Source organism: Phacochoerus africanus, chromosome 2, assembly GCF_016906955.1.
Source record: "Phacochoerus africanus isolate WHEZ1 chromosome 2, ROS_Pafr_v1, whole genome shotgun sequence".
NCBI lineage: Eukaryota > Metazoa > Chordata > Mammalia > Artiodactyla > Suidae > Phacochoerus > Phacochoerus africanus.
Window position 1 is genome coordinate 259,387,361 of NC_062545.1, and position 24,964 is coordinate 259,412,324.

A 24,964-nucleotide genomic window follows, 5' to 3' on the forward strand; every position below is an offset into this window, starting at 1 on the left:
AGATACCCCACCTCTCTGAACCCTGGACTCTATCTAAAACAGGAACAAGAGCTACTAACCTTGCGGGGTTGCTTTGGAAGAGGAAAGGAGGTATGACACATAAAACACCTGGTCTGGGCGGGTACTACATAATTGATAGGTCGATTATTGCTTCGTATGATGAGCCTGCTTCTAAGAAAACACTCCAGACAACTTAATTTCACATATATTTCAGTCAAGTGCCTGCTATAGGCCAGGCCCAGAGCCAGACACGGGAGCAGCAAAGATAGATACCACAGGGTCCTTGCCAGCCAGGGGATCATAAGCTAGTCAGGAGGACAAATGGGATCCTAAGGTGCATCTAACCTAATTCATGGCCACGTTCCCCATGCAATGAGCGCCTGGGAACAGGGGAGAGGGCAATCCATCCCAACACAGAGAACCTGGGGAGGCTTCAGGAAGGGAGATTTAGGTAAGGGCTGAAGGATGGATGGGGCTTCAGGGATGGAAGATGAAGTTGGGAGGAGCATCCCTGGGTCTGGGGAGTGTGGGCAGGAGGAGGCTGCCGAAGCAGAGTGCTGATGAGGAAGGTTTCACTGCAGCCACACAGTGGACGTGTCTGACTGCCACGCTAAGGACAAGGGGCTTCATTTTGGATGACGTGGAAGGTTTGGAATCAAGGGGATCATTTCATCAGCGGAGCATGCCAGGAGGGACACAGAATGGATGCAGGCTACAGAATGGGTACCAGGGAGGGTGTGCAGCTAGGTGGCTCCATGGTCACCAGGTGAGAGGAGGTAGGGGTCTGGGTGAGGCCAGGGGTGGTGAGGATGGGGAGGAAGGGAGGAGTGCAAGGGACGCTTCAGAGAGAAATACAGAGGAACGTTGAGGGGGGAACAGCAATGCACGCACACGCTATGAAGAGCTGATTACAAAAACAATAAGGGAAAAGGGCTAGAAAGACATATGCCAAAATACTAACAGCAGTTGATTCCACAGGGAGAAATATGAGGAATTTTAATTTTCTCTGTGTATCATTATTATTATTTTAGTCCAGGACATGGAAGGAGGGTTTAAAGGATCTGTGAAGAAATGGCTAAGGGAGAGCCTCAGAGCCGGTTGGGGTGGGGGGCCATGGGCAGGGAAGAAGAGCAATTCTGGTTTGAAAAACTATTTAGTCAATGGAGCTTCAGACACCTTCATCAGTAGACTATCTCTGGGAGGAGACACAAGGATCTGGTAAATATAGTTGTCCTGATGGAGAAGTAAGTGGCTGAAGGACGGAGAAGGAGGAAAATAATTTTCCCTTTAAATGTTCTGTTTTTCTTGTATCAAGCACCATGCAAACCTATTACCTATCCTAAAAATTTCTGAAGAAAAGAAGAATATTCATTAGAAGGACATGTTATTCAATCCATGAAAGGATCTACGCTGTTAGTTTTTCTGGTGGTACATTTGAAATGATGTTAGGTATGAAGAAATCCCACTTTTAGATCAACAATCTACTGTGTGCCTGGAAAATGACCATACGTTATTGCATACAATCCACACCACGATATACTGGTAAGGAAAGTGTAATTAGCAAATGAGATAAATATTATGAAAACATGAAGGCACACCTAAGCAAAGTTACTTACTTATGTGTCACACAACTTCAGAGTCACACAACTGATGAGTAGGAGAGTTTCAACTCAGGGTTACATGGTCCAGCTCTAACTGTGGGCTCTCTAGTATGCAAAGCACTTGCCTTGGAAATTACTCAAGAAGAAACCCTGGGGAAAACAGACTGTCCATTAATCATGCAGGTGTCCATTGCTGTGTTCTGAACTTTGCACTGATCATCTCCTTCCAAACTCACGGTCTTCATAGGAAGGAAGTACCATGATGCTCACTTTACAGGTGAGGGGACCAAGGTTCAGAAAAGTAAAGTGACTTGTGAACAATGACTGAAGTTGGACTTGGTACCTGGGTGTGATGGATGGCCAAGTTCAAATTCTGGACCCCTGTGACACTCTCTCTTGGCTTATTGCTCTGTAAAATGGAAAAATTAATACTTGTCCTCCTTCTTCCTGGAGTACATTGTAATAGATGGGAGAGGGACAACAATGTCTGATCACCGTCCCCAAATTAGATTTCAGTCACAATCTCTTCCTGCCCCTTAGTGCAAATCTCCCCCAATCCCCAGCAACTAAGAGTTGGACCTGGAGACAATAGGAGATTCCAGATTCTACCAGATGTGACTCCCCATTTATCTGCTCTCCTTTGTAGTGGGGTTGGCAGATGCCCCGCAGGGATTCTGGAAGCAGTGGAAGAATTGCTACCAACTCTTACTCTGCAAGAGTCTCAGAGGCCAGTAAAGCTTTTTAAATTGGCATTAAAATATTTTAGTGTTGCAGGAAAAGGAAAGAAGAGAGGGAAGGAGGGAGGGAGGGAGAGAGGGAGGGAAAAAGGGAAGGAATAAGGGATGGAGGGAGGAAGGGATGGAGGGAGGAAAGGGGACTTTGGTTCATCTACACATAATTTTTACCAAGGGGAAAATGAAGGCCTGTGATGAAAGAGCTGCCTTACGTACAGGAAGCATCTGTCACACTTCCTGCTGTGTTCAGGTAGGGGAGGAAAAGGGAGCACTCAGTCTGTCAGGAGTCCACCCCAGACCCTTCCCACTTTAATGCCACTGTAGCATTTTACACATTCCAACTAAATCCTCCCTCCCTCTTTCCTCTCCTCTTCCCTCTCATCTCCCTTCTTCCCCCAAACAAATGACATATTACGGGGAAATGGCAGAAAGGACTCCGATAGGAGTCTTTCCCTACCAGGACAGTCTAGTTGAGGGGTGGGGGTGGGGGAACGACAGAAATGGCACCAGGCAAGTCTAATACAATAAGAAAAGCTAACCCTTTGATAGCACTGTCCTACTTCCAGGCATGGTTCTAAAGCCTTTACTTGTATGGCCTTGTTTAATCCTTACAATAACTCTAGGAAGTAGGTTAATACCCACTCCTACTTTAGCAGATGAGGAAATGAAGGCACAAGGAAACCAAGCAATCTGCCCAGGGTCACACAGCTCATAAGCAGCAGACCCACAATTCAACTCCAGACAGTGGCTGCAGTCTGTTGCCTTGGTCTCTACGCCGGGTGTACAATAAAATATGAGTAAAGACCTCATTTACTATCCACAGCCATCCTTGTAAGGAAGGTATTACAAACCTTGTTTTACAGATGAATAAGCTGTGCCTGAAGAGAGGTGATGTAAGGTGGTGAAGGAGGAGGGAGATGGGACTGAGGTCAAGGCCACCTGCAAATCCTGCCTCATGGCTAAAGTAACCTGGGAAAATGTGTGTGTGTGGCGGGGGGGTGTGTGCAAAGAGGTGAGACTGACTGAAATCAAATCCACCTGCAAAGCCTGCTTCATGGCTAAAGTAACCTGGAAAAATGTGTGTGTGTATGTGTGTGGGTGTGCAAAGAGGTGGGACTGAAGTCAAGTCCACCTGCAAAGCCTGCCTCATGGCTAAAGTAACCTGGGAAAATCTGTGTGTGTGTGTGTGTGTGTGTGTGTGTGTGTGTGTGTGGTGTGTGCGCGTGCACACAATGAGGTGGAGCAGTAGCAAAAGCTTGATGATCTGACCTCTGAGGATTAGAGGGTCTGTCCCTGTCCCCAGTGCCAGGCACATTTTCCACTTTCCATGGCCCCTCCCTGAACCTCAGCAATTATACTGTGGGTAGGAACTCTGACCAGGCTCAGCTGGATCCTAAGGATGCCTCCATCGCTCCTCACGTCCATGCACCCTGAAACCATGCCCCTGGCTTGTCCAGGTGCCCCCTCCCTTCCCACACCTCTGACCCTCGCCTCTCTCCTGTAAATACCAAGGCGCCAGGTGCAGAGTGGAAACTGAGGCTCAGAGAGACTGCCTCTACGTCAACCCCAAAATATAATGCGAGCCACGTATGCAATTTTAAATGTTCTAGGAGCCATGTTAAAAAGGTCAGGCATAAAGAGGTAAAATTAAGTTTGGGATATATTGATTCAATCCACATATTCAAAATACTATCATTTTAACCTATAATGAGCATAAAATTATGATGGAACTATTTTCTATATCTTTCACAAGTTTTTTTTTTCTTTTCTTTTTTTTTTTTTTTTTTTTTTTTAGGGATGCACCCACGGCATATGGAGGTTCCCAGGCTAGGGGTCTAGCCGGAGCTACAGCTGCCAGCCTACACCAGAGCCACAGCAACGCAGGATCTGAGCTGCATCTGCGACCGACACCACAGTTCACGGCAATGCCAGATCCTTAACCCACTGAGCGAGGCTGGGGATCAAACCCCCAACCTCATGGTTCCTAGTTGGATTCGTTTCCACTGAGCCATTACGGGATCTCCATCTTTCTCAAGTTTTCAAAATCCAGTGTATGTTTTATGCTCACAGCACCTCTCAACACAGAGTAGGCACATTTCAAGTGCCCATCACATTGGAGTGCAGCTCTGGAGGCACTTATGAGGGACAGAATCAGGGTACAGGGAAAAGAATGAGCCACAGCCCCTAGGAAGACGTTGGAACTTAAAAAAAAATGGGGGGAGTTCCTGTCATGGCTCAGTGGTTAACGAACCTAACTAGTATCATGAGAACGTGGGTTCGATCTCTGGCCTCACTCAGTGGGTTAAGGGATCCAGTGTTGCCATGAGCTGTGGCGTAGGTCAGACAAGCCTTGGGTCCCCACTGCTGTGGCTGTGGTGTAGGGTGGCAGCTACAGGTCCAATTTGACCCCTAGCCTGGGGACTCCACAGGCCACAGGTGCAGCCCTAAAAACACCCAAAAAATTTTTTTTAATTAAAAAAAATTTTTAAAAACGTTTTTTTTGTTTGTTTGTTTGCTTGTTTGTTTTTTTGCTTCACCCACAGCGTGCAGAAATTTCAGGGCCAGAAATCAAACCAGCACCACAGCTGTGGCCAGAGCCACAGCATTGATGACACAGATGCTTAATCTACTGTGCCACCAAGGGAACTCCAAAAAAAATTTTTTTTTAATGTGACTTGGATGAAAAATGGTGTAGCTCAGATTCCATTAAAAAACAATAGTCATTGCCTCTGCCCTCAGGCACTTAAAGCCTAGTAGGTTTCTACACTGGTTGAATCCAGGAGTCGTGAGAGGTAATGTACTTCTGTTCAGAAATTAGGGTCCTAGAGTCAGATATGAGTTCTAATCCTAGGTTCCACATACTAGCTGAGTGGGCTTGGGCAAGGCACTCGACCTTTCTGAATTCATTCTTAAAAAGGGGACCGTATCTCTTAACTCACATGGTCAGGATGAGGAAAATGATACATACAGTTTATATAAATTGCACAAGACCAAAGACGTGCACGCCTGAGTTTAGCAGAAGAAACGGAAATGCTGCTGGGTGGGAGTGGCGAGTCCCTGCCTTCTGTGACACTGTAGGAAGGTGGCAGCTGCCCAAGGCATATAGCCCTTGAGTGTCCATAGAATCTGCAGGGGCCACAGGCCAATTACAGTCAGACTTGGAGATGATTCAGACGGATGGGAAAGGGCCCCCTCTGCTAGCATTTTAATATGAAATGGGTGATTTAGTGAACTAAAGTGCAGCCATTAATTATACAGGGCTGCTCAAGTATTTCTGTTGCGGGGCTGAGAGAAAGTGAGGACGGTCAGAAACCAGCAAGAAGAAAGACCACGAGATAGCAGTTCCTTTGCCTCTGTTCCATAGCCTCCTGATTCTTCTGGTCCTGAGTGGTCTGGGATGGACCATGAAGGAGACGAGCTAAGCACATACCATAGTGGCATAAGCACCACCCTGGGCACTTTATCAGCAATTTCCCATCCATATTTCACACAGGGTCTGAGAGGTAGGAATTGTCCTGATTTTACTGAGGGGCAAACCAACCTTCAGAGCCTCAAGGTTGCTTATCTAAGATCACACAAATTACAAATGGCAGAGCCTCCGCATTAGAACCTCGCTTTTGTTTGATTCAGAAACCGTCTGTGCTTATAAGAAGATTAGTTATTCCGCATTTGGAAAAGGCCGTTAAATCAAAGCCACAGGGGGGAATTCCAGCTGTGGCTCAGCAGGTTATGAATCCAGCTAGTATCCATGAGGATGCAGGTTCGATCCCTGGCTTTGCTCAGTGGCTTAAGGATCCGGCATTGTCGTGAGCTGTGGTGTAGGTCATAGATGTGGCTTGGATTTTGTGTTGCTGTGGCTGTAGGGCTGGAGCTCCAGTTCGACCCCTAGCCTGGGAACGTTCACATGCTGTAGGTATAGCCCGAAAAGTAAAACAAAACAAAAAGCAAAAAACTCCCAAAAAACCACATGCACAATGAGACAGATGCCACTTCATATGCATTAGGTTGGCCAGAATCAAAACAGTGAGGTAATAACAGGTATCAGATAGCATGTAGAGAAATGACATCTCACACATCGCTGATGGGAATGCAAAATGGTGCAGACAATGTGGAAAACAGTTTGACAGTTCCTCAAGAAATTAAACATCGAATTACCATATGACTCAGGAATTCTTCCTCTAGGCATATCCAAAAGAACTGAAGAAAGGATATTCAAATAATCCTTATATATGAATGTTCACAGCAGCACTATTGACAATAGCCAAAAATGGAAACAACTCCAATGTCCATCAGCTGATGAATGGATAAATAAAATGTATTAGAGTCATACAACAAAATATCATTCAGCCATAAAAAGGAATGCTGACACATGTTACAACAACATTTTGGATCTAAGCAAAACATTTTGCAAAGTGAAAGATGCCAGACATAAAAGGTCATATATTTTATGATTCTATTTTTTTTTTTCAGGGCCACACCTGAGGCACACGGATGTTCCCAGGCTAAGGGTGGAATCAGAGCTGCAGCTCCCAGCCTACACCATAGCCACAGCAAGGCCGGATCCTTTAACCCACTGAGCAAGGCCAGGGATCGAACCTGCATCCTCATGGATACTAGTCAGGTTGGTAACCTGCTGAGCCAGATCAGGAACTCCAATATGTGATTCTATTTATAGAAAACATCTAAAGTAAGTAGAGCCATAGAGACAGAAAGTAATGGTGCCAGGGCTGGGGCAGAGGACGGAGAGGAATAGGGGGTGATTGCTAATGAGTATGGGGTTTCCTTTTGGTGTATTGGAAATGTCTTGGAATGAAATAGAAGTGACAGCTGCATAACCTTGTGAATGTATTAAATGACGACGAATGACCACACTTTTAAAAAGTGCACCATGATTTTTGTTATGTGGCTTTTACCTCAACAACTAAAATGTTAAAAAGAAAGAGGGATCCTCTGTTTGCTTTGAAACATCACAGGACTAATGACGAAACTGTAGAATGGGGAAATGGGAGGCCGTGCGAGGGAGGGGGAGAGCTGAGACACAGAGTGGACAGGCCACAGAGCCTCAGTGAAAGGGGCCAAGTTCAGGCATCCTGAGCCCTGACAGGTGTTTGAGGTTGCAGAGAGTGACCATGTAACCTGTCCTGGACCCAGTGGTCACCTCACATAATCACAACAGCACCCGTTTGTCAATCTGTCCATTTGAGAATTACTAAGTACCCACTCTGCACCAAACACTGCTCCAGGCACTGCGCGCAGAGTGGAGAATAAAACAGACACAACTTCCTGACTTCCTGGAGGCTCCTGCCTGGGAGGAAGCAATTAGGATATTCCAGGCATGACGCAAAGCCCCCTATGTGGGGGTTTTCCCAATTTTGCTGATACATAAATGGAGACACTCCAACGTTTTTAGAGGCTTCCCCAAGTTGACACCCATATCTGGTGGCAAAGAGAGACCTAATCCCAGGCTTCCTCTAGGCAAATCAGGGCATCTGAACAACTTGAAAGCCATATTATGGAAAAGGCTGGAGCAGTTGTTAGGTTTCCCAGTATTTCCTGGGCCCGAGAATTAACTCACTGCTCTTTGTACATCTACTCTCTCTTACGGGGCTGCCCTGTCCACAAACCTGCTCTGCCAGCCCCTGTAGGCCTACCCCTCCCCATTGCATCTCCCGCACTCTTGGTATCATGATGGATGGTGGTGACATGTTACATTATTCAGACTCCGTGTCTTCCTCGAGCTGGTGACAGCGATATTGCATTTTTAGATTGCCCAGAACTGCACCAGATGGAGAAATATGTAGCTTGGGAATGCAAAAACCCATCTGACCCCCAACCGTCCAGGGAATAAAAATGGTACCAGTCATAAGAAGAGGAAAAAAGTAGCTACACTTTCCATGCCCCCTAAACCACACAACCCACAGTTGCTCTGAGCTCTGGGGCTAAACCACAGATGTTCCTACAGGTCTACCACTTGCAGATGCTCTGACCACCATTGTTACCTGTCATCACGCCCAATTACAGGCCAGGCCCAATGACAGGTGCTTCACCCAGAAGTAGCTATACACATTCCCATTCCTCCAACATGGAAACAGAGGCTGGGAAAGATGACACTCCTTGTCGGTAGTCACACACTCATGAAGTAGCAGGACTCGGATTTAAACCCCAGTTTATCTGATCCCTAGGGAAGAAAATTCTGCAGCATTTTGGGGATTCACGTTGAATTTTTTAAAATTGGTCTTTATGGTTAAAAAATATCTTTATGGTAGAATATAATTAAACATGACTGTTTGCAATTTCAAAAAACATGGATATGACCTAGAGGCCCGTTTATAGGGAATTGCTTAAAAAATGATGGCCTAGCTCTTTAATACAGACTTTCATGAGATCATTAAATACAGTGGCATAAATATTTATTTATTGACATGCAAACCTCTCCATGATCTATTGTTAAGTAAAACAGCACACAGAGAAGAATGCAAAGAGGGATTCCACTTGTGTAAATTTACACACACTTGCTGATATTTGGTGTGAATTCCACCGGGTGTATGTAATAAAAATATAAATATATTTTAATTTAAAAAATAAAGAAGAGGAATGTAAAAGTCATTCTAAGATGTTCATGATCTAGGGTTATGAACAAAGCTTAAAAAGCATATTGCAAACCATAAGTGCAAAATGATCCTATTCTGTTTTAAAAATACACACATACATAAAGTATGTAAATTTATGCATATATATATATATATATTACACACATACACGCATAAAAAGATATTGAAAGAAATATATTAAAGTGCTCTAGTGGTTATTCCTTGGGTAGTAAAATTTGGAGTATTTTTTAAAATTTTCTTATTGTTGCTCATCTTCATTTTATAACTTTTCTCCAATGAACATCTAATGCTTGGTAATTTTTTAAAAGACACTTAATAAAAGTTATGTTTATTTTACAAAATATTTTCTTTATTGCTTCAGCTTAACCCATTCCTCACTTGGCCTTTAGTGTAATATGGCCATCCTAGAGGCAGGTACTCCTGCCACTGTCCAAAAAAAGACAAATCTCAATTTGTCCCCAAATTTTGGCCCAAAGAACTACCTATGGAGAAGCAGTTCTTCAAACAGGCTTAACTCAGTATCCCATGAAAATAAAGATTTGTCTTTTGGAATATCCTACTTGTCTTCCTGTGGGAGGCTATAGGAGGCTGTATTTTCCAAGATAGCCATAACAAAAATCTCCCATTTCAAATTCTCTTCCGCAGTTTGACTTTTAAAGAAAAATTATTACAGTTGATTTACACTGTTCTGTCAATTTTTGCTGTACAGCAAAGTGACCCAGCCATATACATATTCTTGCAGTTTGAGTTTTGCCACTCCCCTATCAAAGGTGGAGGCTAAATTCTCTCCCTTTGAATCTGCACTGCCTTAGGGATGTGCTTTTAAGAAAGAGGCATGACTCTGCATAACCTCTAGGACTAGCTTCTCTTGGCTCTCTTGACAAGCTGACTCTCCAGGCACTCGCTCCCTCTTTGGAAACCTGCCATGGCACTGTGGGAAGTCTTAGCCACAAGGAGAGGCCAAGTGTAGATGGTAGAGTCAATAGTCACAGCTGAGCACAGCTTTCAAGACATCTCAGAGCAGGCGGTAAACATGTGAGAGAAGAAGCTTCTCGTTGACTGTAGCCTTCAGCCATCTGAGTTACCCACAGGTGTTTGAATAGTTCCAGGTGAGTCTTGGACATTGTAAAACTGAGACAATCTAGCATCCATGGTTGTTAATGAATTCCTGAGTCTAGAATCCATGAGCACAATAAGACTGTTGTTGCCTGAAGGCACCAAGTTTGGGGTGGTGTATCATGCAGCAGTAGGTAACCAGAACACTCCCCTTGTCTAGTCCTACATTCCTTCTAACCTGTCACTGAAGGGCAGTCCTGGGCAATGGGAAGATGAACTGCATGTCCAGAGACCCAAGCCATAAGCTTATCTTGTTACTAACATACTGTATGACTGGAAAAAGCAATAACATCGAATAAATAATACATAACAGCACTTTACTTTCTTCCAGAAGATAGTAATTCATTTGACCCTCACAATAACTGAATGAGATACTGTTATCCCCATTTAAAAGATAAGGAGACTGAGGATCAGAGACACTACAGATGACTTGCTCAAGGTCGCACAGTTCATAAATGGTAGAGCAAGGACTAGAAATTCATTGGCAGGCTCAGAAAGTAAAATACAATAAGAGAGCAGATTCTGACAGGTGAGGTTGGCTAAGAACAAAGTTCTCTGTAATTTCCACCCTTTCAATTCTGTCCAGCCTTTTGGAATCACAGGCTCAAGCTGTTCTATCACCCCATACAATGGCCCTTCACCTGTCTGAAGATTGCTCATGTACCCATTTAATCTTTCTATCCAAGCTAAATATTTTACTAATAATTTAAGCCATTCTTTCTACCATATATTTTATAAAAATTATGATTTTTTTTGGATTAAAGAGTCAATGCATTTTTATTGTACAAAATTACGGGAAAAAAGAAAGTGCAAAGACGAAGATATTAACCAAGTCAAATACTATCACTCCCATTCCTTAAAAAAACTAAAAATAGAACTACCATACAATCCAGAAATCCCACTCCTGGGGATCTATCCAGAGAAAACTGTAATTTGAAAAGATACAAGCACCCCAGTGCTCATTGCAGCACTGTTTTCAATAGCCAAGAAAAGGAAGCAACCTAAGTGACCATCAACAGAGGAATAGATAAAGAAGATGCAGTACATATATATAATGTAGTATTACTCAGCTACAAAAAAGAGTGAAATAATGCCATTTGTGGCAACATGGATGGACCTAGAAACTATCATACTAAGTGAAGTTAAACAAACATTCTATGATATCACTAATAGGTGGAATCTAAAAAAAGGATACAAATGAACTTATTTGCAGAACAGAAATAGAATCACAGACTTTGAAAAACTTATGGTTACCAAGGGAGACCGGTGGGGGTGGGTGGGAGGAATGCACTAGGGGTTTGGGACTGGGATATGCACACTGAGGTATATGGAATGATTGGCCAATGGGAACCTGCTGAAAAGCACAGAGAACTCTACCCAATATTCTGTGATCTATGTGGGAACAGAATCTGAAAGAGAATGGATATGTGTATATGTATAACTGAATTACTGTCGTACAGCAGAAATTATTCCAACCTTGTAAATCAACTACACTTGAATAAAACTTAAAAAAAAAACCTACCACTCCCAACTGTCTTTTCCTATTTCTAGATTTTTTTAAAAAAACCATTTATATGCATGTGTTTTTATGACTGGATTTTATTGGCTTGTAACATGAATGCCTTTTGTGAGTTTTGCTAAAAATATCTAAATATATATTGATTTATTCATTTATATCAGAAATACAAATTGGGATCCAACTATATGCTTGGCATTTTTCTATCACACACATTACACATATCATATATGTATTCATATGCACACATCTGGAACTAGATCTACATTTGTACATATGCCAGTACCTTCTATACATATAACCATCAAAATGCTGATACTGATTTTCTTTGATTACTGAGATTTTTTTTTCTTCTCTTTGTTTACCTGTCCTTTTTTTGAAAATGAATTGAGATTGCTTGTGGAAACAAAATAAAGCTAAACAAAATATGCCATTACACTATCCCATGTCATTAAAAATGGACTCCAATATCACCCAACGCTTATGCTATATTCCACTCTAACAAGTATCATACTTTATTTAAAAAAATTTCCTATTGTTCAAACTTTATATTGCTTCCAATTTTTCATTCTAACTTTGCATCACACATTCCTAAGGATAAACTTTTCTACACATCCCTGTGCAGCCATGTGTAGAATTTTCTTTTGAGAAGAAGATGAATTGCTAGGTCAAGGATACTGACATAGTTGAAGTTTTTGATCCATATTGTCAAGCTGTCCTCTAGCAAAGTTATATCAATTTAATCCTGATTAGCTGTACGTAGGAGTGATTATTTCACTACTTCCTCTATAACACTGGGCAATGCGTCGCTGTTCTCCACTTAGTGATTTTGATGTGCATCCCATATTTCAAATTCATTTTGTCAGATTCTTTTCAAAATTCTACAATTTGCTCAACTCCTTGAATTTTGATGTCCTGAACGAGGCATGATTATTCAGGTGTGTTCTGACCTACTCAGAACAGAAATCGACTATAATCTCCCCTTCTCTGAACACAAGACTTCTAATAAAGCAGTCCAGGACTGCTTCTGCTTTACTGCCAGCTGACTTGTATTCAATATGCCCTCTCTGTTCCCATTCACTGTAAATAAATCAGGTCTTTCCCATTATGTATTTGTAAAATTGATTTTTCTAAAACCGAAGTCAGAAACATTGTGTACTACCAAAGTGTATCCATATATTTTGGCCCTTTTTTCTGGTGTCCCAGGATATTCTGGGTCCTAATCCTGTGATCTCTTATTTTCATTGCTCCCTGACTATATGCCCCCTATAAACTGGATAACTATGAAAAGGAGAAGGAGGTAAGAAAAGGGATGGTAACTGAGTGTTTACAACATGTCAGGCCATGGACTCAAAGTTTGTGTAAATTAAAATCATATAGTTCATATCAGAGTATGATGAAACTTATGCTGATCTCTTCATTTCAAATACGAAGAAACTGGTGTGTACAGGGATTACTCATCTTCAGCAAGGCCATACGGCCAACAAGGAGAAGGGATAGACCAGGGAGTCTAACCATGGCCCTTGCTGTTCCTGGGTTTCCAGGACAGATCCTCCCTGATCTAAGGCAAGGGTTGAAGAGAAAGAGGTGGAAAATAGAGCTTGAAGCTCAGGGCTCCAGAAGTGCCTTCAAGTTGATATCAGTCCCTTAATGAAAGCTCTTTAGAAATGTACCATTGAATAAAATGGACTATTTTGTCAAGCTCTCTACAATTTCTCCCTTTGGAAACCAACAACAAAAAAAATATTGTCCATTCAATAAATTACCATTGAGAGCATATTGTATACCAGGAAGTGGATATGCTAGGGAGAGTGAAACAGAAATATTCCCTGCCATCACAGAGCCGGCATTTAATTGGGAAGATAGAATATTCAGATAAACACATGCAAAATGCAATGCGCCTAGGACAGGCCTTGGCAAATATCTTGCTGACATTCAGACACCATATTCTGTGGTAGCTTCCTGATTTACCTGTGTTAACGAATCTGTCCAAAGTAGAATTGCAATTCGCTTGGCATGATTTATTCTCAGTGAACCCAAGATGGCATCTAGTGTCCCCATCTGTCCCCACACACTCACTATGTAAATGTGACCAACTGATCTTATTCTTCTTGAGAAGAAAAACCAAGCCTCAAAAGTGTGTTGCTTATTTGAAATCAGGATAAGATTTGTCTTTTTCAGAATTTTGGAAGCTTCTCTACCTACCTTGATTTCTCCAAGAGTATAAGGAACTCTGTGGTTTCAACACACATCTTCATATGATTTTAGCCCTAGAAAAGTCATTTGCTTAGGTCTGGAGACTGAAATTGAGGCAGACACTTCAAAGCAAATACTCAGTACTTCCTCTCTTTGTTAAAACTCCATTTCTTATAAAACATCTTTATTCTCCTTTTCCTAGTTTTCAGACTTTTTTTTCTTGATATAAGTGACAGATCTGACAGATTCAAAATGAATTTAGTTTTATACTTTCATCTGGTAATAAAGTTTTCGTTGTTTCATGCAATGGGACAATCATTTTCTTGTTCTTATTGTTCCAAAAGCAATTTTAAAGGCTTGTTTTATTTCTGTTTGTTTTCTTTCAAATTTGCCCACCATGCATTGACAAATTTGAAATCTCAGCCTTTCCGGGACTATTTTCATAAGTTTGGGCTAAACTGTTATGCATTTTTGGCTTTTTTTTCCCCCCATCTGTTAGTTTCCTGTGCAAATAGCTTCCCCTTCTATGCTTCCCAAATCCCTTCTTCATTGTAATTCTCTGGGATGATTTGCTCAGAATTTCATTTTCCAGAGTCTTCCTCTCTGCAATACAGCTATCTCATTTTAGAGACAGGACCACAAAAATATATCCTCTGGCATTAAAATATTATATGTATATGTGTTCATAAATTCTTGGTTGTAATTTTTCATCTCTTGCAATAGAAATGTTATTTCTTGGTTTAATAATATCCAGTGCTGGCAAGGGTTTTATGAAATGATCACTTTCCTAAATTGCTGCAAGCAATGCACATTTGTACAGTCCTTTTGGGAAGCAATTTGGCAATATATATAAAAAAAAAAGCCTTAAAAAATATCCATCCTTGTTGACCCACTTCTGGGAATTCACCCTAAGGAAACCACCCTAAATATAGGAAAGGCTTTATGCAGCATTATACTCATTGTAATATTATTTATAAATATAAGAAAATAGAAAATCACCTTAATGTCCAATTTGAGGGGAATAATTCATTATGCTGGAATAGTAAAAGGATCTTGATGAGATGTTGTCGAAAATACTTGTGTCTGTCCAATATTCATTTTGAAAAGGGAGGATAAAGGAACATAAATTCTGTATTATAAAATGATATTTATTGAATATGGTAGAAATTCTGCTATTGGTATCAAGAAGTAAGATATTAGCAGGCCAACCCTCTTGCAGATAACCACAATAAATTTTGGACAAAGTTTAAAAAAAAAAAAAAAAACACTACTTGGGGACTCTGGGAAGAAAATGAAAGCAGCCATGTTTTGGAAAGGAGTTGAAACTTGGAAAAAGCAAGCAGAACTGGGTAAATTTCCTACATGTCAGGCTTGGTCCAGAAGGTAGTCACAGTTTCAGTATGATTCAAGGTAACAGAAATACCAGGACAAAAACTCCTGTCTTTCTGGACTGAGGATCCAATGGATGGATCCCAGATCAGCCAATGCCACCAGGGAGTGAGGCAGGGATCCAACAAAAGGAGAGACTCAGAGAATGGTCTCATCTTGATCTGTGATATCTCTGCCCATACCTCTGGCTGACCTCTGAATCACACATGTTTAAGGCAGACTCCAACCAGCTCTGCTCAAGGAAATAATCATAATGATAACTGAGATTTAAGCTGCTGCTCACCCCAAGCAAGACAGTAGGAGTCTGAGTTCACTGCCTGCAAAAACAAAACAGCAATATTCTTTGGAGAAACAGAACCCAAGAACCTTCATACAATAAATTCACAATTTCTAGAATTCAATCCAAAAGTACTCAACATAGGGTGAACTAGGAAAGTTTCATCCATTCTCAAAGGAAAAGACATTTAGCAATGGCCAACCTAAGATCATCCAGAGGAGTAAGGACCTGAGCACAACTACTATAACTGCGCCTAATGGAATAAAGAAGAAGATAATTATAATGAACAAAAAAAAAATAAGAATTATGAGGAGGAAAACTATGCATATACACATACATACAGCAAATGATGGTTTTAGAAGCAAAAACTGAAACAGTATATATATATATTTTTAAGTGACTGGATGAGCTTAATAGAGATGACAGAGAAAATGATCATTGGCCTTAAAGATAGGGTAATAGAAATACTGTAATCTGAGGAAGAAAGAAAGATTGAAAAAAAATTAAATGCTGTCTAAGGGATCCATGGAACACTATCAACAGGTCTAAATACAGATAAATGGAGTCACCAAAGGCAAGGAGAGAGAACAAAATAATAACTTTTTTTTTTTGGCTGCCCCATGGCATATGGAGTTCCCAAGCCAGACATCACACCTGAGCCGCAGTTGTGACCTACACCACAGGTGAGGCAATGCCAGATCCTTTACCCCATTGTGCTGGGTCGGCGACTGAACAGGCATCCTGACACTGCAGAAATGTCCCAGATCCCACTGTGCCACAGTGGGAATTCCAAGATCAGAATAATAACTTTTAAAACATTAATGTAATAATGGTTGAAATGCACCAAATTTAGTGTAAGAAGTAAACTCGTAAATTCATAAAGCTCAGGGATCAGGATAAACATGAGGAAAAAAGCCTCTCCTTATACTCAAACAGCTGAAAATCAAACATACAGAAACACTCTTGCTCTAGCCATTTCAATATGGCAGGAAAAATAAATAAAAGGTATAAAGATTATAAAGGAAGAAATAAAACTATATCTTTTGCAGATGACATGATTGTTTAGGGAAAAAATCATGAAAAACTATAAAACAAATACTAGACTTCAGTGTGTTCAAAAGATGACAGTTTAATATGCAAAAGTTAATTGCATTTATATATACAGGCTGTAAATAGCTGGAAAATAAAATTTAAAAAAATAATTCCACACAATGGTGTAAGCATCTCTAAACTATTTAATAATTAGTTTAACAAAAGGTGTATAAGATCTCAATGAAGACAACATAAAAGTGCTAAGAGAAATTAAAGAAAACCTTAATAAATGGAGAAATATTTCACATTTGTGGATTGCAGAACTCACTCTTGTGAAGATGTACTTACTTCCAGATTTATCTATAGGTTAAATGAAATCTTACTTATAATCTTAGCAGTTTCTTTTTTTTTGGTAGAAGTTGACAAGGTGATTCCAAAATTTATATGGAAGTACAAATATCCAAGGGATTCCAAAATTTATATGGAATTACAATCAATTTTATAATAGGATGAAATTGGAGGACTTACTATAAAACTGCCTGTTTTCAAGGCTTGCTATAGAACTAGTAACCAAGACAATGCATTATTGGCTAAAGGATAGGCATAAAGATTAAGGTAAGCCTCCTATTCTGGTAAAATGTATGACTAAGATCCGAACTTTTTTCTTAGACATATTGTTTCCAAATAACAGTCTTCTTATTGGTCAGATTCAAGGGCAAAGAGGTAATCCCAGAGGGATTAGTGTTCACCCTTCTTCTCTACATTTCAAGCATGAAATGTAGAGAACAGAGACAATTCAATAATTTATCATAAATGGTGCTTTTGGCAGAATAAGTCTTCCTGTTGCTATCTTAAGAACTGAGGCCTTCATTATACACACATACATATATATATATATGTATGTATGCATGTATATATACATATATATATATTACATATGTATATGTAATATATATACCTAATACATCGTGAAGGAGCCAAAAAGTGATTGGACTTGGAATGAGGATATCTAAGTCAGAGTCTTGGTTCATTAATTCTGTTTTACTATGGTGGTTTTAAACATGACCCCCAAAATCTTTAGCACACCTCCTAGGAGAGGTAGGATCTCCTATCCAGAACCTGGGTGGGCTTGCTCCTGTTCTGACCAAACAAGAATGGTAGAGGTGAGGCTATATGTCTTCCAAGGCCTTGTCAGAAAAGGCTGTGAAGTTTCACCTGGTCTCTTTGGAGGGTTGCACAAAGAGAAGCCAGTCACCATCCAAGAAGTTGGAGTACCCAGAGACTCCATGTTGGAGAGGCCACCTACGGAAGGAGCATGGCCAACCTCAGCTGAGCTCCTAGCCCGCAACCAGCATCAGCTGCCTGCTGTGCAAGTGGGCCATTTTGGATGTTCCACCCATGTGACTCTTCAGATGACTGTAGCCCCATCTGGTGTTTAACCATAACCACAGGAAAGACTCTAAGGCAAGAGCTGCCCATCCAAGCCTGCCCCCAAATTCCTGACCCACAAAACTGTGGGTAAGAGAAAATGGTGGTGGTTCTTAATTGCAACACATGGGGTAATTTATTATGCAGCAATAATACCTGTAACAGTGATCAGACATGAGTCACTTGATGATTTTAAACTCTAAAGTCTTACATCTTTAACGGGAATATCATCTACTCTTAGGACTGTTGCAAGACTGAAAAGGATTTTGCGGTCCTTGGAGTTCTGAGCAAACACCTGTTGTTTAATTTTATTCACCTATTTATATGTTTACTCAACACACTTATTTCATGCCTACTATATGTTAGGCCTGTGTGGGAGGCTAGGAGTATAACCGTTAATAGGATATAGTCCTCTGGTTAAATAAGTCAGATTTAGGATAGAAGAAGTGGTCAAGAAACCAGATGATGGAATGAAAGGTGAAAAGGCCACTACACGGGTCAGAGCAGTTACTGTGTGCAGACATCATAGGGGCTTGTTCCTACCATCCTGGGCAGCAAGGAGAATGATCAGGAATCCAGATTAGATACGTGGAGGTTGAAGGCAGGCACAAGAGTGCAGGGAAGATCTTAGCATAAGAACAGCAGAGCATCCGGCTTAGCTCAGTAGGGATGAGTTGAAATTTAAAAAGTAATGTAGACCGTTGTATAGAGGAAGGTGGTTTCTTGCAACCTATATAAATCTTAGTGAAAAAAGACTCTTTTGTGGTATGATGGAGGGTCTATAGTATCTGCCTTCTGTGCATCTGTCTGAGCACACAAGAATAAAACAAACTGTCCAACAAATAACCAAGAACAGCAGACTCACGTAATTGCTCCCCTTAAGTAATCTTTGCCACTCTGAACAAGCAAAGCAGGAGATGAGGCTGGGGTTACAAGATTTCATGAGAAACTTCTCATCCCGCTCAGTGGAAGGATGAAGAACAGAGATACTGGGAGCTCTCACTGTGGCTCAGTGGGTTAAGAACCTGACTAGTCTCTGTAAGGATGTGGGTTTGATCCCTGGACTCACTCAGTGGGTTAAGGATCTGGCATTGCTGCGAGCTGCAGCATAGGTCACAGATGCAGCTCAGATCTGGTGTTGCTGTGGCTGTGGACTTCAGCTGCAGCTCTGATTCAACCCCTGGTTTGGGAACTTCCATAGGCCACAGGTGCAGTTGTTTAAAAAAAAGAAGAATGGTGATACTGGTAGGCAAACATGAAAGCTTGGCTCCAAAATCTTTGCAAAACCCTTCCTTCCAAGTCAGAGTTAACCCAGAGACAGGCCTGCCTCCCTTGTCCTAACAGCCATCTCAAAGCCAGGAGGGTGGAGTTACTCCTTCATTGTCACATGGCCATGATCACACCCACAAAGTATGTGTGTGTATTTGTTATGTCAGGGAGAATCTGGGAATCGGCAAAACATTTTTAAAAATTGCCTTCCCATTTGTCATTTAAGCAGGTCCACTTAACCACTCCACAAGGGAAGGAGAATGGCGGATCACCAATGTGTAAGGAGATAACAGGAGAAGAACTGACTCACCGCCTATACTTCTTGTGGATATAAGGATATCAATAGGATAACGTAATACTTCAGAATGGTGTGGCGGTGGTGACAACAGTGAGATTCTCAAAGTAGTCAAGGCCTCAGGCAGGTGAACCAGAGAGAGAAGGGGACCCTGTTTGGAAGGACGAACCTCAGTCTCCCATTCATGGGAAAGGTCCATTACTCTCTGTGCCGGAGACATGAAGGGCTCTTGACAAATGCCATATTTAATGAGCTCAGATCCACCCAGAATGAACTCAATGCAATTTGCTATTTGCACTCCTTCTTGTCTCCCTTGGAGAAGTTTATGGGTTTTAAACAGCTTAGGGAGTGGATGGGAGAGGGGAGTAAAGTCAAAAAAAAAAAAAAAAAAAAAGGAGGAAAGGAAAAACCGAGCAGCTATAATACCCAGAGTTGTGCCAATACAGCTGTTTTAGGAAAAGAGTGGGGGACTTTCTTGGGGAGCAGGAAGCGTTCTCCCACAGGGTCTCAAAATGTAGGCAGGGGCAGGGGCTTTTTCCCTCCCTTACTTCTTGGTATGGAACCAGGCACGAAGTAGGTGCCAGTGAAGTTTGGCCAGAAGGAATCAAGCAGGAGGGGCAGTCCTCAGGAGCACCCCAGCCTCCACCCCACAACTGGCAATGCTGCAGATGCTTTGAAGAGACATTCTCCAGTTTAATCCTGTTTGCCGAGTGATTAGGCTCTTAACCTTGAATAGAAATACTCCACCATGCCCTGAGAGGCTGCGTTTTCCTTTCCCTCTGCTACCACACCTCACCCCAAATCTCCAAAACTTCCATCCCAGTAGAAAACAGCATCTTTTAAAAGCAGACACCACACTGAGTCTTTCTGCAGACACAGCCATCCCAGGGCGAACTCTGCATGCCCCTGGGTATAAGATCCCGCCCAAAGGTTCCTGTATCTTAAGACAGCAGGTGAAACTCCTTTTAAAAAAACTTGTTAGGCAAATAAAAATCCACATTATTTCCAACCCTTCTCTATTTCCTACAAGAGCAGAAGTGCCAGGGAATTTCACTGTTGTTCAAAAAGGGATTCATTGGCAAGTTACATAAACTCGTTAACTAAGACCTAGGATTCCTCACCCCAGTTCTATCAAAGATGCCATGTGGCTTCAAGTCAAACAGTTTATCTGTTTTCTTATAAGAGAAAAATAATGATACCTTCCCGATACATTTTGCAAAGCTATTATTTAGTTCAAGTGAGAAACTCTCTTATGGCCTAATAAAAAAAAAATTTTTTTTTGATGGCTGCACCCGAGGCATATGGAAGTTTCCAGGCCAGAGATTGAATCCAAGCCCCAGCTGTGACATACGCTACAGCTGCAGCAACACTGGATCCTTTAACCCACTGCAACTGACTGGGCGGGGCCAGGGATCAAACCTACACTCTACAGAGACCTGAGCTGCTACCGTTGGACACTTAAACCAATGCACCACAGCAGGAACTCCCCCAAGTCAGAATTCTTGATGATCTTTCCCAAACCTGTTACTCTGCCAGGCTCCCCATCCTAGAAAAAAACCTGATCTCTAGCCATGTATTTACTCAGGCCAAAACATGGGAGCTCTCACTGGGGCCTGGTAAATAACAAATCCAACCTTCTTTCTTTCTTTCTTTCTGTGGTGTTTTTTTTTTTTTGCTTTTTAGGGCCGCACCTGAAGTGTATAGAGGTTCCCAGGCTAGGGGTCTAATCGGAGCTGTAGCTGCTGGTCTACACCACAGCCACAGCAATGCCAGAAGGGAGCCACCTCTGCGACCTACACCACAACTCATGACAACGCTGGATCCTTAACCCACTGAGCGAGGCCAGGGATAGAACCCACAACCTCATGGTTCCTAGTTGGGTTCATTTCTGCTGCGCCAAGATGGGAACTCCAAACCTCTTTTCTTTTTCTGTCCTCCTTGTCTCTCAGGGGGAATCCTTTGCCCTGGCTCTTTTTCCTCTTGTTCTTGCCCCAGGGCCATGACATTGCTCTCTCGTTGCCTGAAAAGTTCTTTCTCCACTTCATGCGGGCCTCTCCTAAACGTCACCTCCTCAAAGAAGCCTGAGATATTTTTCTTCTATTCCCAGACACTCTCCAGCCTGCTTTATTTTTCTTCGTAACCTTCACTACTTTCTGAAATGATGCCATCTCTTTGTCGCCTCTCTCTTCCATCAGAATAGAACCATCGGGAGATTAGGATCTCTTGTCTTTCCATCACCATACTCTGTCCTTAGTCCGATGCTGGCATATAGTGGGCACTCAATAACGATTTCTGGAATGGCTGAAGAGATAGCACCCATGGAAACATGTGGAAACGTTCAAAGCTGCACAGCTGAAGGGAAAATTATACATCACAGCTGTGCCTGCCCACTCCAAACAGAAGACGGTTTCCATGAGGGTTCGGAAAACTCTCATCAACACATACACAGTCAGCATATACAGGTATCAGGAACAACACACCAACGTGATTATGCGAGGCACCGCCTGGGAAAATGAAGGAAGTGGAAGAAATGCCTTTCATTTTGCTAGGCATGGTGTGTCATTTGCCCAGTTCCTCTGGATTTCACAGGGATCGCCTTCAGGCTGAGGGAATGAGAGCGCCAAGGCGTGGCGTAGTCCAAACCAGAAGGCCCCTACTGAGGACCAGATGGGCTGGCGTTCAGAGAAGGAAGGAAAGCGAGGAGTGGCCTCCAGGGTCCCTGCTCTTGCCAATGCCCCACCCCCACCCCGTACTCCCTCCTCCACGGGTTCCAGAATTTTCCACTCCACAGTTAATGATACAGCCTTCCCTTCCAAGTGCTAGAATGAACACGTGATGGGAGCTCAGCCTCTTCCTTGCTGTGTGATTTTTGAGAAAATTACTTAAACTCCTTGACGTCTTAACATTTTAAAAAATTGTGTAATGTGAAAAATAGGGATTCTGAGTCCTGCCTCACCAGCTCTTTTCTGAGATAAGACGCAATACAAATGAGTGGAACCCACTGTGACACGTCTGTAACTCTGAATTTCCCCAGAAGGTGACAGAGCCTGACTACAGCATCGTGTCCGTGGGTAGATTTTGCCAGGTGGAGGTGAACAGGCAAATAGCCCTAGAACCTGAAAAGGTGATTTCTTAACACCACACAAGTGTTACTTCACAGTAAAGGACATTATTTGTACTCAAAGATTATGTAATAGTGCAATGCTGAACGATTACAAAATATTTTGGCTCCTATTGGGTATGGGGGAGAGATGAAAAACCCTGAAATAGAAGAAGGTGCTGGCTCATAGGAAAATTTTATCCTTTCTGTTTGTGAATGACTGAGGATACCACCTGCCCACACACATTCTGAACACTTCCGGCAAAGTGAGTCATCGTGTTATGAGGGCGAGTCTTTGCTAAGCCTCTACTATATGCCTGTTTCTAGATCAAAACCAGCTCTCAGACCTGAACCCACTGACCAAAGGAGGGCTTGGGTACCCAGGAGGAAGGCCGCAAGAGCATGGCAAGTGGGTACAGCAATGGTTCTCCAAACCTGGCCCAGAGGGACTTACTGCCATTTATTTGGCTAACTATATTACAGGGTAAGAACATCCAGGTTGTTCAGACAGGTGAATATAAGCTGACACTGAGACCCAGAGACCCACGGCATACTTAGAGTGGGGGTGGGACAGAGAACCACCAGGTAACAAATGGAGTCCTCGCCTGGGTCTGTTTCACAGTGAGATGGTCATTTCCCAAGTCTCCCAGTGGATGACTGACATGGACATATGCAGTAGTTGGCAGAACCCCCTCCCATTGTTTCCTTGGTCTTCATGATAAACTATCAGAGTGGGGAAGGCAAGTGGCATCACCTCCACCTCCAGCCAAAAGAAGAAACCGAAACCAGTATCACATCCCAAAGGTAACAGAGGCAGTAAGTGGTGCTCTTAAAGACCCTGAGGATGCAGTGCTCCTGGGCTCCATCACATCTCTGTGAATTCATGGACCCTGTCCCTTAAAAGTTCAGATGGGTCCAGGAGGATGGCAGTGAGCTAGCAGAAAATCAAACAAATTGTAGGCTTAACTGCCACTGCCAGATGTGGCATCTATGCTACAGCCAATTAACACAGCCTCAAGTATATAGTCTGTGGCCATCGATCTGGAAAACAAGTTTTTTTCCCATCTCTCTCAAAGAAGGATCAGAAGCAGTTCCCATTCTCCCAGGGTGGGCACCATTACACATTTCCAGTCTTGCCCCAGGGCTGTATTAACGTTCTAGGCCTCTGTCATTACAGTCTGAAGGCACATGGACCACCTAGACTTTTTGAAAACATCACACTGGCCCACTCTGTTGGTGCATCCCCTGCTAACTGGACCAAAAGAACAAAAAAGGGAATGTACATTCAAAAACCTGATGAGACATATGCACTCCAGAAAGGATGGGATAAATCCCATGAAGAAATAGGGGCTGGCCATATCAGTGAAGACTTTAGGTTCCTATGGTCTGCAGTAGGCCACATATCTGTTCCAAAATATAGGAGAGATCCCACATCGTACACGTCGCAACTCCAGGAAGGAAGCAGAATGCTTGGTAGGTCTCTTTGGGTTCTGAAAGCAGCACGCTAAACTCTTCGGGATATTGCCCTGACCCATTTTCCCAGTGACAGGGAAGGCTGCCAGCTTTGAGCAGATCACAGAGCAAGAAAGGATCTGCAGTGGGTCAGCCTGTGCTACAAACAACCATGCCGTTTGCATTACATGATCCAGTGGACCCTATGGTGTAAGATTCATTGGTGTAATAAACACTTCGGGGGGTTTATGGCAGGTGCCAATTAGGAGACTCATAATGTAGACTCTCAAGTTTAAGAGAATAAGGCCGTGTCATCTACAGCACAGAGCTATGCATTTGCAGCAGGTGAAGGGGGGTAGTTAATGATACCAGGTCCCATCAAGAGCCCAGGAAGTCAGCACCGCCTATCATGAGCTGGATTCTATCAGATCCACCAGGTCATGGGGGAGAGATACCCTAAGATTAAAGTGGCACATCCGGGACTAGCTCAAGCAAGTTCAGAGGGCACAGGTAAACTATACAAGTGGATGGCCCAGATACCATGTCATTGACCACTAGAACCCTTCACTCACCCTACACTTACATAAGTGGTGGGGTGGTGGGGAGGTGGGGAGGTGTGCAGGTGGAAAGACAAGCTGATTTCACCAAGAGGTACTGGCTCCGTCTATGGATACAAGCCAGAAATAGACCACTTCTGCACAAAGGACAGACTTCAAAGGGTGCACTTGGCCATCCACATTGTGGGGAAAAAGGCGAGGTCCAAGGTAAGATATAAGTGGATGTATGACTTGATTGGCTGGTCAGTGGCCTTGGCAGAGAAAGAGAGGAAGATCCCCTCTTCTTGCTTGTTCATCACCAACTTCAACAAAAGCTTGTGAGAAGTCAGTGAGCCATACCCCTGCCTGTGGTCAGCAGTGGTGGTGCTGGGTTTATTGAGAAGAAGACAAA

General features: G+C 42.5%; 1 protein-coding gene across 3 annotated transcripts in view; it reads right to left on the reverse strand.

Annotated features, from left to right (window-relative positions):
• The window catches only part of ASTN2 (astrotactin 2), a 912,080-nt gene that overhangs the window by 598,232 nt on the left and 288,884 nt on the right, over positions 1-24,964 (reverse strand). The window lies entirely within an intron of this gene.